General features: G+C 46.6%; 1 protein-coding gene across 8 annotated transcripts in view; it reads right to left on the reverse strand.

Moving 5' to 3' along the window:
* The window catches only part of PTK2 (protein tyrosine kinase 2), a 254,441-nt gene extending 239,657 nt beyond the window's left edge, over positions 1–14,784 (reverse strand). For 7 of the 8 annotated variants that reach the window (XM_082433790.1, XM_082433804.1, XM_082433785.1 and 4 more), the window contains exon 1: positions 14,593–14,728. The gene's annotated coding sequence lies outside the window, so the exon portion shown is untranslated. Of the gene's footprint in view, positions 1–14,592 lie in introns of all 8 variants that reach the window. The other variant, XM_082433792.1, reaches the window with a different exon arrangement.
* Between the last annotated feature and the right edge of the window lie 3,781 nt (positions 14,785–18,565).

Here is an 18,565-nt window from a genome sequence, read left to right on the forward strand (position 1 = left end):
TTTACCACAGCTGCTTCTGTGCCAGAATGGCAGGGCTGAGTACTGGGAACAGAAGCTGTAGGTGGCCTGCAGAGCCCAAATGTGTCCTGTCTGGGCCAGTACGAGGAAGCTCACCTCTGTGGACTCGGGTACCTTCCTCTGGGAGATCAGAGCACTCTTGATCTACACCTTACACACATCTTACACATGTTCTTCTGTATCTCCTCAATGTTTAATAAAATCATTTTTGAAAAAGACTAATACACTAAGTGTATTTCTCTAATGAACCTTGCTCTATTAAAGCTTCATGCTGCTTCTCCAGCCTAATGACTAAGTTTTAAAAAAACAAGATATGTACTGCTATCAGGAGCATTAAAGCAAGACAGCAAAGCAAAGCAAGCTACTGTTTATTTTGACTCAAGTACAAGAACAACAGAAAAGGAGGGAGGGAGGGAAGGAAGGAGGGAGGAAGGGAGGGAGGGAAGGAAGGAGGGAGGAAGGAGAGAAGGAGGGAGGGAGGGAAGGAAGGGAGGGAGAGAGGGAGGGAGTGGAGGGAAGGAGGGAAGGAGGAACAGAGGAGGGAGGGAGGGAGGGAAGGAGGAACGGAGGAGGGAGGGAGGGAGGGAGGGAGGGAGGACTTTTCCACTCCAGTTTCCAAGGCTGTGGAGAGACCCACAGCCTTGCTTAACACCCAGCTCATTAGGACTATTAGATGCTTCTGTGCATCACTGACTTAAAAAAGCTGTACAGTTACACCTGATCCCTTCCAGTCTTCTGAAAGAAATGTGTCATGAATTGTTATGTCACATTTTAGCAAGGGCCACAATATCTGGCCAACATTAGCATATATGTTCCCAAAGCAAGTGCCTTCACATCTTTTAAATATAAGCCAGTATCTCTGATTAGAGTTAATATTAATTAATGATGCCCATTAAAGGTGGTGATGAATACAGAGAGAGTTCATTACAACATTCTGTTTTTGCATATGTCTGAAAATTTCCACAAAGTTTTAAAATAAAATTGAAGATTCATATTTTAACTTTAATTATTAAGTATAATACCCATGTAATAGAAACTCACACAATTCCCATTTACGCATGTTTCAAAATCCTTTGTATAAAATGGCTTTCCATCACCCTTACTACTGGCAACTTTAAAAAAAAATGCTTATTTAAAAATCTATGTGAGGGGCTTCCCTGGTGGCACAGTGGTTAAGAATCGCCTGCCAATGCAGGAGACACGGGTTCGAGCCCTGGTCCGGGAAGATCCCACATGCTGCAGAGCAAATAAGCCCGTGCGCCACAACTGCTGAGTCTGCACTCTAGAGCCCGCGAGCCACAACTACTGAGCCCGCGTGCTACAACTACTGAAGCCCACGTGCTACAACTACTGAAACCCGCATGCTAAAACTACTGAAGCCTGCGCGCCTAGAGCCTGTGCTCCGCAACGAGAAGCCACCGCAATGAGAAGCCCACGCATCGCAACAAAGTAGCCCCCACTCACCACGACTAGAGAAAGCCCGTGCGCAGCAACGAAGACCCAACGCAGCCAAAAATAAATAAATTAAATAAATAAATTAAAAAACAAAATCTATGTGAAGACACAGCACTGCACCTTCTGACCCTAGCAGAAAGGAAGAGGCTGACAGCAACGAGCTGAGAAAGTCAAAGGACATTCACCCACAGGAAAACAAGCTGTATCAGCTGTGCCTCTACGTTCTCTGTGTATACAGCAGTAAGTGAAAGAAATACCCCCATTCTCTTTGAGCTGCAATATTACAAAATGGGCAATGATGCAGGGAGGACTGAGAACTTTGAAAACTGGCAAACTTTTACTGTAAATGTTTACTTTTAATAGTTATTACCTTTTGTGAAACATCTCAAAAGGTCACGCACTAGTGAACACCTGAACCTTACATGCTGCGTATCACCTCGTTCCCTCATCAGCCTATGGTTCTATTATTTGGCCGATTTAAAGGACAAGGAAATGGAGTTAGAGAAGTTAACAAACTAGCCCAAGACCACGGAGTCAGAGTCTGACTCCAAGGCCATGCCCTTCACCACTGCACTGCCAGTGGTTATTCAACGTTCCAACTAAGTGAGGCAACGTCACCTTATGACCCATACTTTGAAAACCAGTACCTTGCTACTCCAAGTGGGGCCCAGGGACCACCAGCACGGCACCACCTGGGAGCCTGCTAGAAATGCAAGATCTGATGCCCCACCCTAGACAGACTGAATTAGAACCTAAAACCTAACGAGATCCCTGGGTGATGTGTGTGCCTGTTCAAGTTTGAGAAGCCCGGATACAGAGCACACACACGCTGGATTTTGAGGTAGTTTATCAGTTCAAATACATACCCCCTGGTACAGTTAAACTGAGCTTTCACCTCTTCTGCTTGCTCTCTGATCCCAAAATGAAGCAGAGGAGGGCTGGCAGGCGACTCCACAGGTGACCACGAAGAGGACTGACATGACCAGCCCATGTCTGTGGCCCCAACCTCTCCCCTCCCCACCCTCAGTCCCACTTACCACCCTGTCTTTCGGACAGAGCCCCTGCAGCCAGGCTGCACTTACTGAGCCAGCTGAACCCTTCTTCCCAGAACAGCAGGCTACAGACAACGGCTAAGTCTGCATGCCCCCAGTTCCTTGAATCATGCCCAGCATCCGGGGCACCCTGCAGCAGAAAGGGGCAGCGGGGGCTGCTGCAGGATAAGTGCTCTTATCCTAATGCTCTGTGAGCTACAAAGAGAGCTTCCGACACAGCCCCAGCACTAATAATCCTCTTACCAACAATTCACAGCGAATACTCAGTGAATGGATGGAATATCCTTTTGTGACATTTTCTTAAATCCGTGGTTTCTGCTACCTCTCTCGATGCTAGAATCCAACGTACGGTGCGGTAAACCAATCTCTGCACGTTCCCACCAACATGTAGCTCTGCCTGTGCTTTCCTTCCACCTAGAGCACTCTCCTCCTCCCCCTCCCCGCCAGGCTCCTTCTGCTGACCCCTGCGGATGGGGTGGCAGCGTCCTGCAGCCCCCCGCAGCTCTGCCCAGCACCTGCTACACACGGCACTGCCGCTGCCCGGCCGCTGGACTACGACCGCTCGGGCAGGGACTCAGCTCAGCACATGCTGAGCGTTCTCCCCACACCAGTTCCCTCCAGTTCCCTCCAGTTCCATCCAGTTCCCTCCAGTTCCATCCGCAGACCTGTGAGCGCCCCGCGGCCTGCCCTCCCCATCCGCACCCTGACAGCCACAGCCTGCGACCCACACCCACCTCATGGAGAGCCTCCCCCAGAAGCCTTAAGGGGCTCAGCCATGTTTGGCTGCAGGCAGATTCCAGAAAACGGCCAACCTTAAGCGCAAGGGCAGCTCCGTTAGCGGTTCTCCGGGGCAGACCCGCCGCCGCGAGGCCCCGCAGAAGCTCTCCCCGCAGAGGCTCTCGGTCCAGCCAGCGCTGCCCAGCAGAACTTCCTGCAACCGTGAAAACCTTCTCCCCATCTGCACTGTCCGAGGGGGAGCCGCTAGTCACATGTGGGTACTGAGCCCTGGAAATGGGGCTAGCCTGGCTGTTGGACAGAACTTTAAATCTGATTCCATTTTAATTTAAACGCGTGGCTAGCGGCTACTACAGGCAACGGCAGGTCCAGGTTTAGACTCCAGACACTGGAGTGAAATGAAAAAGAACTTTCCTTGGCTCCTTAACTGCAGGCTATGTTGTTCAGTCCAACCCTCGCCTGAAAAAGGCTTAAAAAGACAGATAAAATACTTTAAAAATCTTAAAAGCAACCAGAAAATGACAGCACAAGAAGGAAATACCAAAATTAAAGTGAAATCAGGAACCCAGAGAGAAACAAGCAGAGAAACCACCTCTGCACGGAAGTCATTTGCCAATTCTGAAATTTTCGACTTTCCTTTTCACAACAGTGCAGGGAAAGAGGGACAGGAATCAAAGCCAGGCCCCCCAAAGTGTCTAACCCTACCTCCCTAAGCAGGACCTCAAAAGCTACACAGCTCAGGATGAGAGTGAGCCAGAAGTGAATCAGCTCACCAAGAGAATGACAGCTCTGTGTGGTCCAGAAAACCTCAAACCTTGGACTTGGTTTAGGGTGGTCCCAGACTGGCTGAAGCAGAAACAAATGCTCTCTGGAGGGAGCTACCTTCATTCTAGGCCTCGAAAGAGTCCTCCAAGTAATGTGGACCCATATCCCACACCACAAACAAAAATTACCTCAAAATCAATCACAGACCTAAATGTAAAACCTAAAACTATAAATATTCTAGTGGGGGTGGGGGGAACGGAAACAGGAGAAAATCTTTGTGACCTAGGTTAGGCAACGGATTTCTTAAATATGACACCAAAAAAACACAATCCATAAAACAACAAATTGATAAATGGGACATTATCAAAATTTATAACTTCTGCTCTTCAAGACACTGTTAAGAGAATGCAAAAAACAAGCCACGGCATGGGAGGAAAGCATTGAGAGTATCTCACAAAGGACCTGTACCCAGAATATATAAAGAATTCACCCGTAAGAAAAAGTTTTTTCATGGGCAAAAGATCTGAACACCAAATAAGATATACAGATGGCAAGTAGACATATAAAAAGATACTCAGTGTTATTAAAGCATTTGGGAAATGTAAGTTAAAACCACAATGAAATACCATGACACACCTATTAGAATGGCAAAAACTTAAAAGACTAACCATCGTGTTGCCCCGACGATACAGAGCAACTGGAACTCTCATACACTGCTGGTAGGAATGTAAAATGGTACAGCCACTTTAGAACACAGTTTGGCACTTTCTTAAAAAGCTACACAAATTCAAAAAGAGTCATGTACCACACTGTTCACTGCAGCACTATTTACAACATGTAAAGGACATGGAAGCAATCTAAGTGTCCATTGACAGACGAATGGATAAAGAAGATGTGGTACATATATAAAATGGAATATTATTCAGCCATAAAAAGAAACGAAATTGCGTTATTTGTAGTGAGGTGGATGGACCTAGAGTCTGTCATACAGAGTGAAGTAAGTCAGAAAGAGAAAAACAAATACCATATGCTAACACATATATATGGAATCTTAAAGAAAAAAAAAAAAGGTTCTGACGAACGTAGGAGCAGGACAGGAATAAAGACGCAGACGTAGAGAATGGACTTGAGGACACGGGGAGGGGTAAGGGTAAGCTGGGACGAAGTGAGAGAGTAGCACTGACATATACACACTACCAAATGTAAAACAGATAGCTAGTGGGAAGCAGCTGCATAGCACGGGGAGACCAGCTCGGTGCTGTGTGTCCACCTAGAGGGGTGGGATAGGGAGGGGGGGAGAGAGACGCAAGAGGGAGGGGATATGGGGATATATGTATGCATAGAACTGATTCACTTTGTTATACAGCAGAAACTAACACAACATTGTAAAGCAATTATACTCCAATAAAGACGTTAAAAAAAAAAAAAAAAAAAGCTATACAGACACCTACCATATGATCCAGCCATTACAATCCTAAACAACCATCCCCAGGAAAAATAGAAGCCTGGGTCCACAAAAAGACTCGTACAAAAAATATTCATACACTTTATCTGTAATAACCCAAATCTAGAATCAATTCTCTACACATTGATCCATACATCTAATGTCATCCCAAACAACTACCAGAAGAATTTTTTGGGAAGTTGCCAAGTGATTCTAAAACATATACAGATTTGCAAAGGGTTGAGGATAGCCAAGGCACACTTGAAGGAGAACCAAGTGGGAAGAGGTCCACGAGGAGATAAGACTTATTATAAAGCTACAATACTGTAGGCAGCTTAGTACCAGAGGGATCAAATAGAGTCCAAAGGAGACACACACATATATATGGACCTTTCATTTACAACAAAAGTGTCACCACAGAGCACTGGGGGAAAGGAGCATTTATTCTTTTTAAGAAATGGTGTTGGGACAACTAAGATGTCCACATGTTAATGAAATTGGATCCCTCCTTCACACTACACACCAAAACCAATTCCAAGAGAATTATAAAGTTAAAGGGGAAAGGCAAAATCATAAAGCATTTAGAAAATAACAGGAATTAAGTTCATTATCTCAGCGTAGGGAAAGACACAAAAAGCACCAACTATAAAGGAAAAGACTGATAAACTGCACTACATTAAACTTAAGAACTTCTCTTCATTCAAAAAAGAAAAAAAACAACCCACCAAGCTAGTGAAACTCCATGACAAAGTAGGAAGAGACAGTGGCAAAATATATAACCAACAAAGGACCTGTGTTCTGAATATACAGAAGTCTACAAATAAATTTCTTTAAAACAAATAGAAAAATATGGGCACTTCACAAACCAGTGAATACAAATGGCCAGTAAATGTATAAAAAGATGTGCAACCTCATTATAACCAAGAAAAGGCTATTTAAAACCACAGGGTGGGGGGCAGCCCTGGTGGCGCAGTGGTTAAGAATCCGCCTGCCAATGCAGGGGACACAGGTTTGAGCCCTGGTCCGGGAAGATCCCACATGCCGCGGAGCAACTAAGCTCGTGAGCCACAACTACTGAGCCTGCACTCTAGAGCCCACGAGCCACAACTACTGAAGCCCGAGCGCCTAGAGCCCGTGCTCCACAACAAGAGAAGCCACCGCAATGAGGAGCCCGCACACCGCAACGAAGTGTAGCCCCCGTTCACCACAACTAGAGATAGCCTGCACGCGGCAACGAAGACCCAACACAGCCATAAATAAATAAACAAAATTTTTAAAAAATAAAATAAAACCACAAGGTGGTAATAATACTACAGAAACGACCCCAAGGCGCTGGGAGGGGAGACTGACAGGGGAACAGAGACAGACGGGGATAAGCTGAAGCTGTAATCAGAGAGAAGGCTGCTCAGGGGATGCAGCCTGATGGTTGGGGGGGGGGGGGGCGGTCCCAGGAGAACCATCCACTGACATCCACTGAGAAGCTGCTCTGGGCCAGGGACACTCAAATGCACTTGCCCTCCACATCCTCAGGTTCCGCATTCGAGGCTCAAAATATTGGGGAAAAATCCCAGAAAGTTCCAAATAGCAAAACTTGAACTTGCCACACTGGCAATTATTTACATAGCATTACACTGTGTTAGGTATTATAAGTAATCTAGAGACGATTTAAAGTATACAGGAGGGTGTGCATTTAAATGTATGTATGTAAATACTACGTCATTTTAGGTAAGAGACTTGAGCATCCAAGGAACTTGGTATCTGAGGAGGGTCCTGGAACCAATCCCCCACGAATACTGGGCAGACAGCTATACATTTAATGGGAGTCACATTAATGAGAACTTTAATTTCACTTGACCAATTTTAAGGAGAAAGAAATTGTTCCAAATAGCTCTTTCCACCAGCTCATTTCTATTAATTTTGCCTTCATGCAGCTGCACAGTTAACTGAAAGCTTGACCGTGGTTGGGGGGAGGGGGGGGAGGGTGGAGAAAATTCACATGGAAAGAACCTTCTCACTGTTTTGAGATCACATTACACTTAATTCCCTCTGCCTTTGACAGTTCTTCTTCTCTACCTTCGTAACAACTTTCACACACTTAAAAGACCCCTTACCACAGAAGGCCCACAACAGCGTCATTCGCTTTAGTCTCTGTAATTCCAGGACCTCAGCAGGAGAGACTCTTCTTCAATCATCAATCACTGACTGACCACCTACTATGGCAGCATGAGGAAAAGATAATACAGAATCCTTGTCCCTCAGCGTATAATAGTCTATTTACCAACAGATGCATCTAATTCTGCACAAGGCACATCACCAATCCCATTTGGTACACTAACTTTTACTTAGCCGCCTTCTTAGGAAAAAAAGGAAAGGACAAAAGGCAAAACAAAATTCATTAAATTTAGATATGAATGTAATGCTAGGCATAGAATCAATTCACACAATGCTGCTTCATTAGTCACCCCAAGACTTGGCAATCACCTTGACTCTAGTATAAAGCTAGCCAATTTTTCAGCACCAAAACAAAACCACCAGGGAACGTGTGTCTTAAGCACTCACATGTACACACTCTCCTGTTATTTGCCAAAAGCCACAAGTCCAGGAGCCACACAAACTGCCACTTCAACATAAGAGTGTTCATTTAAAATCCACACCAAGATTCAAAGTAATTAAGTGGTCTCAGCAGAAAACATTCAAAATCTCTACTAAACGAAAGGAGTTGTGAGGTCTTCTCAAGACTCTAAAAACCCTTAGAAACATATTTAAGAGTCCTGACATGAAGGCAACCTCATTAGCAAATCTAAGTGGTCAAAAAGAGACCATACACATACCTCTGCCATTTATGACTGATGTCTGCCTGCTACAACAGGCGTTTCTTTTAAAACACTCTAAAGCAGTGGTTCACAAACATTAGCATGCATCAAAAGCTCCTGACAGCAGTTGAAACTGACCACTGGCCCCGCCCCCAGAGTCAGATTCAGTAGGTCAGAAGCCGGGCAGGAGCATTTGCACTTCTAACCTGTGGCTACTTTGAGAACCAATTCAACAACCTGAAGCTTCCTGGTCTCTGTGAGTGCCTGTTTCCCCACACCGTACAGCAAGACTAAGGGGGAACTCGCTGAGGAAGAACAAACTGCTCTTTTTTACCCAAATGTTGACTTTCCCCCAAGTAAAGGTAAGTGACCTGTCACAGCAAGGGAAAGCTGGCATGTTGTATATGTAATTGGCACGGCAGCAATACGAAAATGGGTTTTTTAAAATGGTTTCAGGGCATAATGGAAAACTCTTGTAAAGCAGCCAGTGAATCCAGCTGATTAGTAAAGGACACGTTAGAGCTTCTGGACCAGTAATGAAGGAGCTTTTACAAGTCCCGCTCATTTTGTGTCACCTTGAGCAATTTTCTATGTCTGCAGAACTCAGGATGAGTCCTAAAGAACACAAGATCAATTAATACAGGATCAGTTTCTAGAAAAAAAGAACAAAACTGTAAAGGGACAGAGCAGTATTTTTTCCCTGGCCCAAGTCTGATGACAGCGGCAATCTAAAATAAAGCAGACAAAGGTGAAAACACGATAATCCAATTCTTCCCTGGTATCAAGTCCTATGTGGTTTTAAAGTGAGGTCCTTTACCAAGGCAAACAAAACAGCAGACAGCTAACTGATGTAATAGCTGTTGTCCAATAATTAATAAGCCTGGGTTCTTCTACTCAATAAATATTGTGTCGGGTACTGAAGATGGAAAAGTGTGTAAAACAAAGTTTCTGCCCTCATGGTGCTTAAATTCTCATGAGAAGACACACAAGCCACTAAAAATATGTAATGTGTAAAATCATTTAAGGTCTTCCTTTAGGCCAGCAAAGACAAATGCATGGTGCTTTGGTCACCAGTAGACATGACGAGCACCTTCGACTACTTTCAATACAGAATATGGGGGCAGAAGGGAGATCCTAGGCACACACAGCCCACAGACACGACTGTTTAGGTTCTTCTAAGCCTTGGTTTTGGTTCACTGGCCCCAAATAAAGGAGCAGAGTATATGCCGACTCTTAAAAGGAGAATGGGGCTTCCCTGGTGGCACAGTGGTTAAGAATCCGCCTGCCAGTGCAGGTGACACAGGTTCGAGCTCTGGTCCAGTAAGATCCCACATGCCACGGAGCAACTAAGTCTGTGCACCACAACTATTGAGGCTGCGTGCCACAACTACTGAACCCCATGTGCCTAGAGCCCGTGCTCCGCAACAAGAGAAGCCACAGCAATAAGCCCGTGCACCACAGTGAAGAGTAGCCCCCGCTTACCGCAACTAGAGAAAAGCCCGCATGCAGCAACAAAGACCCAATGCAGCCAAAAATAAATTAATTAATTTTAAAAATATATTTTAAAAAAATCAGAATGGAAAATTCTAAGTTGGTGAGAATGAGCACATTCACTTCAGAAACATTTATAGAGCAGCAATGTATCAGAGGTTGTAAATATTAGGATTACTACAAGGGGCTCATACCTGTGTGAGAAATGTGCAATTTGTTTTTCCCTTACATACTCCTTGCTTTCCACAAAACTGTCTTCAAACATCAACCCCCCAAAAAAGTCACCAATGAAAAAACTGTAAATGTGGAGGTTATTAAAGCACATCTTGACAAATAAGAAGTATCAATCACTGCATCATGCATTATACACTTTACCTAATTCTAAATTAATTTCAAATAATTAAACAATTTTGGTATATTAATTAAAATGTTTACCTATACTATGTTGGCCAGGTCAGAACTTCATGATCTGAAAGTGTTAGATTCAAATAGAAAATACAATTATCTAAACTTTCCCAGACATGGTCATTACACTAGCATACTATTTATTCCTACTGCAGAAGACTGGATTAAGATTTTACAGACTGCTGCTTTTCCAGCCAGGGAGGCCGCAGGCAGGCTGTTAGGAGCTGGCACTGCAGAGTCCCTCGGGTCTGTCCAAGCCATCCACCACTGTGGGCTGAGGACCCGGGCGAGCTACTCTAACTCGATGCTTCCAGGGTTTCATCTACAAAAGGAGGATACAGACAGCAGTACAACTCAGTAGTTCTAGCGAGTAATAAAGGAGATAAAGCACTATGGCACCCAGCTCAGGCCTGGCACATGGTGTTTAACAAATGCAACTTACAGGATAGAGACTCTCCCACATTTAATTCATCTGTAAAAAGGTAATAACACCTACCAACAGCACAGGGCACCCACACAGGTACCCAGTAATGTTCTTCCCCTACCACTGGAAAATATTCAAATGTGTAACTTCAGTCATTCTTCTTGATGTGAAAAATGAGTTTATAGTAAATAGCAATGTACATAAATAAGATTTAGGTAGGATTATTTTAATTAAATACTCAGTTTGTAAGGAAACACCTTCGTGTCCTTAAAAATAGGTAAACTTTGTGGTGATGCTACTAGTATTCTTCTCTGAGGCTTCCAACTGCTAAAGGGTGGGAATAGTGCCACTCGGGGAAACGTTTATTTCCTACTATGTCTATAAATCATTTCCTTACTATTTACGCAAATCAGACTATAATTAACAGTTTTGCTAGAAATTCCATTTAAACTGAAAGTTTAACTATATATGTGTATCTGAATTTCATTTCCATCACAGAGCCTAGTAAAAAACAATACAACTGTTACAGATAGAAACAGAGGGGGTTCCTCTGCTGATTTACAATCAGAAACACATTTGTGCAGTTCTGAATGATAAGATTTAGCACAATTCCTAGAAATTAATGCCAGAAACTGGTACATATGAATTTCATTTCTCTTGCACTGGGTTGCCTTTTGGTAGTCATGAAATGAAGAAGAAAAAAGAACCCTGCCAAAATGTCAGTAGAGAGAAAAAGCAATAAAGGGCTCAAATAATCCACTACTAAACACTGTTTTACAGAAAAGAAGGAAAAAAACCATAACTTCTGAATGTATCTGGGTGAGCTAGAGAAACACAGGTGCACCCAAGGCAAGCTGGAGCTGCTCTCCATCCTTCTCCATTCCAAGGATCCTTCTAAAGGTTGATAAGCAACTTAACATTTGAATGCTTATTTGCATTCATAAACTTCTTGGAGTTTATTACTATTGACTCAAGTAAGGTCATTTACTCTGCCCAAATTTTTTAAGTTAACATTTTAAATACAGACATCAGTGAAAATTCTCAAAGATCCCCACAGTAATTTTTTCTAATTATTTAAGGGATTTCAGTAAGAGGAAACTAATGAAAATATGTTCTTAAACTAGAGCTTTACGGCAAAATAAAGTACTTCAGAAACTAAACTTTTCTGATTTACTAGCAAAAAAAAAAAAAAAAAACTCATTTAAAAACTCAGTTCACAAATACGATAAAAATAACAGAACTTTTTACCAATGGCATTTTTGCAGATCTAGAACAACAACACAACAAAATCTAAAAACGTGTGGAAACACAAAAGACCCCGAATAGCCAAAGAGATTTTGAGAAAGAAAAGGGGAGCTGGAGGAATCAGTCTCCCTGAGTTTAGACTATACTATAAAGCTACAGTAATCAAAAGTAACAGAACTTTTAATGCCACTGAAATTTAAAACCAGATTTATTCTATCTAAAAATGTCTAAACTGAAAATGTTTAATTTAAAAAATTAAAGATTTACATATTGTATTAACAATTTGAATTGCATCTTTTGTTACCCTTAAGACAATTTTTAATTATTTTTCTCAAAATTAAGACACATTAAAATATAGGAAAAAAAGGTTTCCATAAAAACTTTAGAGATATGAACTAAGATTCCACCTCACTATAACTCAAAATAACATGCAAAGATAGTAATTTTCAAAATTATCTTTTGCTACACATAACACTTTATCACACCGTAGACTATATATGTATATACAAAATATAACAATAATTTCTTCTGAGGGAGCTCATCAGTATTTTTTCTTAAAGGAAACGCTTTAACGATACACTTTTGTTATTTAGACAATTTCTCCAACTTTCTAGTAAGAGAAGTTATCTAGCTCAAGAACCCAGCTTTTAGAATTGGAACATTAATTTCTGTACTTTCCAACAAAGGGCATGGAGTGTTAACAGAGAAGAGTTTAGCTAAAAACGTTTTAATGATCCTTACTGCCATCACTAACTCCCGCTTTCCCCAGACACTTGGCGACCGCTGCACTAGTGTGGATCTAACACTCCTGATCTAACACTTACTACTCACTTTCCGTGACAGACAGCCTCAGTCCTGTAGGAGTCCCAGCATTCTTTGCCCCACATCATAAATACTAAGTTTTGGATTCAATGTCTTTATTTAGCCAAGCACTTGCTTCTCAATGCATCACCTCTGAATGATGTATAGTCCTTCTATTCAGTCCTTTCATGAAGCCTTATGGGGCCGCGTTTACAAGGGAACATGTGTTTTAAACAATATTTTCCAGTGCTCATTATTAAACTGGATTATTTGATAATGACCTGAAAGAAATTCTTCAGAGGAGAATCTATAATATTTGATCTTGCTGTTTCAGCAGCAGTTAGTACACAAGTGTTCAGAAGAGACTAATGGTAAGTTCAACTAGTTTTTCCCCTCCAACAGTAGCCAAAAATATAAAACAATATACTCATAAAGATACTAAGACATACTATCTTTATGAGTTGAAAGTTGAAACACAAACTTCCTTTAAAAGTTTCATGTGTTTAAATACTACAGGGTTTTAAACATTAACTCAATAGTACAACTGGACCAAAATATTATCTACACTGTACCTCAACAAAGTACGCTGAATGCTAATTTATTGTGAATCTTTAATCACTTCATCCACATACTTTCCTCCCACTTTTCAGAGGTTGTCAAAGACAGGACAACTAACCTGAGGGTTTGGCTGTGTCATTTCAATGAAGAGACTATTTTCATTACCCGTTTTACAAATAAAGTATCAAAGGTGAGGCTCTGGTATTGCATTTCGAACAGTAATGGCCTGTTTTTCCAACCACGAAGATGTTTACATCCTAAGTATGAATCCCAATGATGGTCGTCTTAAGTACAGACCCCCAAACTCTTACATCGCCTTCAACTTGACCGTATTTCAACCAGTTCCCATGAATACCACAATATTACTATTCTCTTAGTCTCACTGCCAAAAACCCAGCTGCAGGCTAACTAAGCAAGAATAAGACACTGTTGAAATGGCAAAAACAAAAACCTTTACCCTTAGTGCATTAAGCTACAAAATCCGGCAATCAAAGAAAACCAAGTAACAGCGTACACACACACACACCCTACACACACACACTCCTTTGAGAAAGAATGGGGTGCCAGGAAAGGACCCAGAGTGCTTCCAGCTTGCTCGGCGGGCGCCGCGGAGTTGGGGGCTGGGGCGAGAAGAGGAGGAAACTTGGGAAGCGCAACGAATCCTGCCAGGTCTTCAGGGCTGCCGCCGAGAAAGCCTCCGGGCTGCACAAAACTTGAGCGCGGGCCGCGGGGGACGCAGCCGCCCCGCCGCCCCGCACGCGGGCTCGAGGCCCACCCTTCCCTGCCCCGCGGGCCGGCCGATCCCCCGGCAGCCCCGCGGATTCCCTCTTCCCCCTCCCTCCTCTCTCTCCCCTTTTGTTTTGGAGGCACTCGGCCCGCCCCGGCAGAGGCCGGGCGGCCTCCCCGAGGCCCCGGGCCTCCAGACCTTCGGACTCTCCGAGCCACGAATCCCCCGGCCTCCCCATCTTCCCTGAGCTCCCCGGCCTCCCAGCGTCCCCCGAGACCCCAGCCTCCCTGAGTCCCCGGCCTCCTCGCATCCCCCAAGGCCCCCTGCTTCCCGGAGCCCCCGGCCTCCCCACATCCCCCGGCCTCGAGACCCTCAGACTCTCCCAGCCCCGAACCCCTCGGCCTCCAAGCGCCCCCCGCCCCCAAGCCGCCGGCCTCCTCGGGCCCCCGGCCTCCCCACGTCCCCGGCCTCCCGGGGCCGCGGCCGGCGCGGGAGGGGCCGGTCCCCGCCGCATCCGCCGCCGGGACTGGCCGGTCCGGCCCCGCTCGGCCCTCCACCCTCGGGCCGCGGCCCTGCCAACAACCAGCTCCGGGAGTCGGCCCGCACGCCTGCCCGCGCCCCGGACCCGGCCCCGGCCCCGGCCCCGGCCCCGCACTCACTCGGACCGCGCTGGCGCCGGGAGGCGAAGGCAGACGACGACCGGGCGGCGCCGCGGCTGATGGGCCGCGCTCCCTCCCACGCCTCACGCCGCGGGCGCACAGCAGTCCCGGCCCGGCGGCGGCGGCGGGCTCGCGCCCTCGGGGCCGTGCTGCGTCGGCGCGGGCCGCGCGTGCGCGGCGGCCTCCTGAGGCGCGCGCCTCCCTCCGCTGCGCGCGCCCGGCCGCGTCCCCGTTCCGAGCTTCCGCCTCCCGGGAGCACCGGGCATGCGCGCCGCGCACCGCGGCCCGCGCATGCCCACCACGCCGCCAGGCTCTGCTCCCGGGATCGTACCCGGGTCGTCAAGCCCGGGCTGCGGGCGGATGGGGGGGGGGGGGGGGTCAGCGCGGGGGCGTGGCTGCGGCCCCGAGCGGCGGCCTCGGGGAAGCTCTGCCCGGGGGCGGGAGTGGCGCCCCGCCGAGCGGACGTCCCGGGGTTCCCTCCGGCCGCACTCTGGGCCGGCGGAGTTGGACGGACTACGGGGAAGCCCTCGCACCCCTTCGCTGCTCCGAGCCCCAGACCCTGCTCCTCTGGAGGCCCCCCCCACCCCGGTCAGCCGCCTTACAGCCCCGCCCCAGAGTCGGAAGCACGGATGTCCGGACCCGGTGTGTGCCCGCGCCGGCCCGTGTCCTCTCCAGGCCCACCTAAGGGGTGTCCCGGACCCCTCTGCAGATAGGGAAGCAGGCTCAGGGATTTGTTCAGAGGCATCATAGCTAGCTAGTGCTGGGCGGTACCAAGATTTGATCTTAGAAGATGGTCTGGAAAGAGCTTTATAACGGCTTAGAGGTGGACACATTATCTACCTGAGCGCCAGCGGGGCACTGATCTGGGTACATTAACCACAAAGGCGCCGGTTCCCTAGGTGCTGAGGCTTGAGAAGGGAGAGGAGGATCCCAGAGGGTCCCAGGCAGAGAGCGGCTGAGATGAGAGCCGGTTTTGACTGGAGCATGGGGTTGTGGCGGGGGCGGGGGGGGAGGGGGTCTGGGTAAAAAATGAGACGGCCAGGGCCCTCTGAAGTCGTGCTCAGGTGCCTGGCACTTATTCTTTAGGCAGCAGTGAGCCTTTGAGGGTTTTAAGCGAAAGTGATACCTGATTTGCGTTTAAAAAAAAAAAAAAAATCACGGGCAACCTTGCGGTAGGAAATGAAACCAGAAGCAGAGCAACTTTCATTTTTCATGGTGTCACTTTGATCCTCACCACAAGGCGAGAGGCAGGATAAGCACATAGTTCTCCTTTTGAAAGGTGAACTCCCTGAAGCTCAGAGAGGTGACCCTCCGTTCCCTTCTCAGGAGCTATAATCGATTATAACAGAATCCGGTAAAATAAAGTGCTTTCGCTTAGCAAGAGTTTTACCATTTTTAAATATTTTCTTTTATTATTCTTTCATGAAATACATACGGCTGGTGTTTTTAAACTACATTTAAGACTGTAAGGAATTGTGTCTCTCAATGTCAGCCCCAGGGCCTTTGCACTGGCTGTTTGCTCTACCTGGAAATCTCTCCCTCTGCTTGGACCTTCTTACTCCCTCACTTCCTTCAGGCTCAGATGTCACCTCATTAGATGTCAACTGATCGCTCTGTATATAATAGGAACCACCGACTACCCTCCACCCTTTCACACACACTCCCCACCCCCTCATCTGCTCTGTTGTTGTCCAAAGCACCCATTGTCCACCATAGCCCTACACTGTGTGCTTCTTTATTTCTGCATTGTCTGCTCCCTCCACTAGAACATTAGACTCACTAGAGCAGGAACTTTGTTTTGTTCACTTCGGGGTCCCTGGCACATAATAAAATATTTGTTGAGTGAGTAAATGAAGCTTTGGGTGATGTGAAGTAAGGAATTATTATTGAAAGTATAAGGAGGGAATGGGCGTCAGGGGAGAGGAGTGAAGTAACAAAAGGGGTTATATTAAGGATATCTTTGGGGGAGGGAACTGTGCTTAGTGTGGTAGGCTAAAAATGGGCACCAAGTCTTTGACACTCCTCCCAACAAGAGATGGAATCTACTTTTTCACCCGACATATTTGGATAGATCTTGTAACTTGCTTTGACCAATAAAATGTGTCTCAAGTGATGTACAACTTCTGAGCTGAAACCTCAAGAGGCCATGCAGTTTCCACCCTCTTATTAAACAAGCCCAAGCTAGCCTAGCGAGTGGCCACTGAGGCACCCTGGCCAACAGGCTGCCAACCGCCAGGCAGGTGAGTGAGGCTGCACTGGACCACCCAGCCCCAGTCAAGCTTTCCGCTAACTGCAGCCACCTGAGACCCAGAGAGACCAACAGAACTGTCTAGCTGGACGCAGCCCAAACTGCCAAACCAGAGAGTTATGAACAAATAAAATAAAAGCTTGTGGTTGTAAGCCTCTCATTTTGGGGTAGTTTGTTACACAGCCATAGATAACTGATACTTTGTTTCCTCAACTTTACCATGTTATGTTTAAACTTGATGCTCCTGAAGGGCAGCTTTGATTATTCTTTAGCTTAATAGAGGAAGAAAGTAGGGAAAGGGCGAGAGGAAGAAAGTAGGGAAAGGGCGAGAGGAAGAAGTGATGCAAATGAGAAGGGCAAACAGATACAAAAGGAGAAAGGTAAAAGGTGAGGAGCGCGTTGTCTAACAAACCCTGCTTATCCCTGGAGCATACCTGTGGTGCCTTAAGTGCTCAGCCTCTGGAGATGGAGGAACGATGGAGCCGACTGAGACTCAAGTGCAGCTGTTCACCAGCATCTGATGATGATGGGCAGGTCGCATAATGTTGCTGAGATTCATTCCTCATCCGTAAAATGGGACTTACAGAGGATGGGGAGGAAATGGACCATCCTGTAAAACACTCAGCAGAGTGCTTGGCAAAGTATACCCTCAGTAAGTTCTTGATTAGCTGCAGCATTACTGTACAGATTACTAATCATCTTGATCATGGAGGGCATACTCAAAGGACCACCCAGAGCATAGTGCTACTGAAGGCTGATTGTACTTGGGCTCCGTGGGTCAGATCCTTTAGACACTGTCTCTCAACCTCATAACAGCCCTGCCCCATATACACTGTGATCATCGTCCCCATTTTATTGATGTGAAAACCGTGACTCAGAAAAAACAAAACAATGAGACAGACAACAAGACTGGAATTTAAGGCCACAATCTATCCAACTGCAAAGCCTGTGCTCCTCCCTCTCCCCGTGAGCCTCTGCTGCACTCAGGCCCCGTACAAAAAACAAAACACAGAACACCATTTGGCTCTCCCTTCCTGTGCTGCACCAGATGGGCTGAGCGCTGACCTTGCGTGGGAAGCTTTCAGGAAGGGCTTCCTGTGTGTTGGCAAAGCAGCTGTACCAACCCTCAGAGCAGGTCCCCCTTGAAGAGCCCCTCGCCTACCTCATCTGGAGAGGGCTTGCCACCAGGAGGGACTTGCTCACGTGGGGAAGCAGAAACACACATTTAAGGCGGGGGGTGGATGCACGGTAATGAGGGCACAGAAGCTGATGACCGAAGCCCAGGTCACTGCCCACATTGTGCCACTGGCCAGTCTGCCATCTGCCTAGAGAAGCTGCAGTGAGAGAAAGTGGGACCCAAGAGACAGGTGCCCAGGCCACCTCTAGGTCCAGTAAGATGTGCCCCAGGGAGCTATGGGCCTGACACATCACCAGGGTTGCTGGCCCTCGAGTGTTAAGAATCAGAGACTACACAGGGACCAGTGAGCAGGAGCAGGGGAACGAGAAAGGAGGCCGGGAGACCTAGGTTCAAATCCCAGCTCCCGCACAGGACAGTCCAGTGGCCCTAAGCAGCCACTCAGCCTCTGAGCCTCAACCCCTTCATCTGTAAAATGGGGGGAAGAGGGGGGCGACTGCAAGAGCAGAAGGGAAGGGGTCAGGGGCTGCCCCGAGGGAAGATGCCCAAAGGGGAAGCAGGCCAAGGGAGGGACGGTACGAGTGATCAGA

The sequence above is a fragment of the Balaenoptera physalus genome (assembly GCF_965194825.1).
Source record: "Balaenoptera physalus genome assembly, chromosome: 17".
Taxonomy (NCBI): domain Eukaryota; kingdom Metazoa; phylum Chordata; class Mammalia; order Artiodactyla; family Balaenopteridae; genus Balaenoptera; species Balaenoptera physalus.